The sequence below is a fragment of the Leptopilina boulardi genome, unplaced genomic scaffold, assembly GCF_019393585.1.
Source record: "Leptopilina boulardi isolate dan_hultmark-lab unplaced genomic scaffold, ZJU_Lbou_2.1 LbouV2_8, whole genome shotgun sequence".
Lineage (NCBI taxonomy): Eukaryota > Metazoa > Arthropoda > Insecta > Hymenoptera > Figitidae > Leptopilina > Leptopilina boulardi.
The window spans coordinates 60001-61105 of NW_026138027.1; the positions used below are offsets into that span (position 1 = coordinate 60001).

At 39.1% G+C, this 1105-nt stretch overlaps 1 pseudogene; it reads left to right on the plus strand.

Annotated features, from left to right (window-relative positions):
• Window positions 1-849, plus strand: part of LOC127290682 (large subunit ribosomal RNA) — a 3184-nt pseudogene extending 2335 nt beyond the window's left edge.
• The last annotated feature ends 256 nt before the right edge of the window (window positions 850-1105 follow it).

Here is a 1105-nt window from a genome sequence, read left to right on the forward strand (position 1 = left end):
ATAAGGATTGGCTCTGAGGAGCGGGGCGTGTCGGGCTTGGTCGGGAAGCGGGTCTGGCTGACGTGCCGGGCCTGGGCGAGGTGAATGATTCTTTCGGGAGTCAGGATCCGAGCTCGGTCCCGTGCCTTGGCCTCCCGCGGATCTTCCTTGCTGCGAGGCTTCCGTGATGGTTCTGCCGTCGTGGTCGTCCTCTTCGGCCGCCATTCAACGCTCAGCTCAGAACTGGCACGGACAAGGGGAATCCGACTGTCTAATTAAAACAAAGCATTGCGATGGCCCTCGCGGGTGTTGACGCAATGTGATTTCTGCCCAGTGCTCTGAATGTCAACGTGAAGAAATTCAAGCAAGCGCGGGTAAACGGCGGGAGTAACTATAACTCTCTTTTTTGGTGAACTCGGGGACTGTCTGCCCAGGTCGGGTGGCAGATGCCTACTAGGACAGCCGTACTTCACCTAGTTTTCCTAGGCACCCGAGCTCCTACTCATTGGTGGGGGTAACGAAGGCGGCGCAGTAGGTTGGTTTGGGTTTCCAGCTCATCCAACTGAAAATATTTGTTGGAAAAGATAATATGAGGCAAAATTCCTGAAATGTCCGAACAAAAAATTAAAAGTTCTCGAATTTAATCCATACTTTTCTAAAATGTTGTTATTGTTGGTGAAAGTCTAAAAATCAATTATTATTGAATTTAATAAAATAGTTTTTGAATTACAACGTTTTTAATTTTTGACTTTTGAAAAAAAAAATTTTTTTCAATGTACAATATTTATAAGTAGAAAGCATAAAAGTTAACATATATATAATGATTTTTAAAGCTTTTTTGCCAAGCTACACGCTGTTAATAAAATTTTTTTTTTTTAAATAACATTTGACCTTGAAATTCAAGGTCAAAATGTTAATTTACGTTTATCTCAAAATCGGATTTTTTAAAATTATTTTTAACTATCTCAATGGAAAGCTTGACTAATTTTCTACAAAACATGTAATTTTCAGAGTGGGATCTTTTAAAGTTTTTGAGATATTAATTAATTAATTAATGTTTATAACAAATGAAATATTTTACAAACGAATAAAGTTACCGTAATTCTGAAGTTAGTAATTGAAAGTT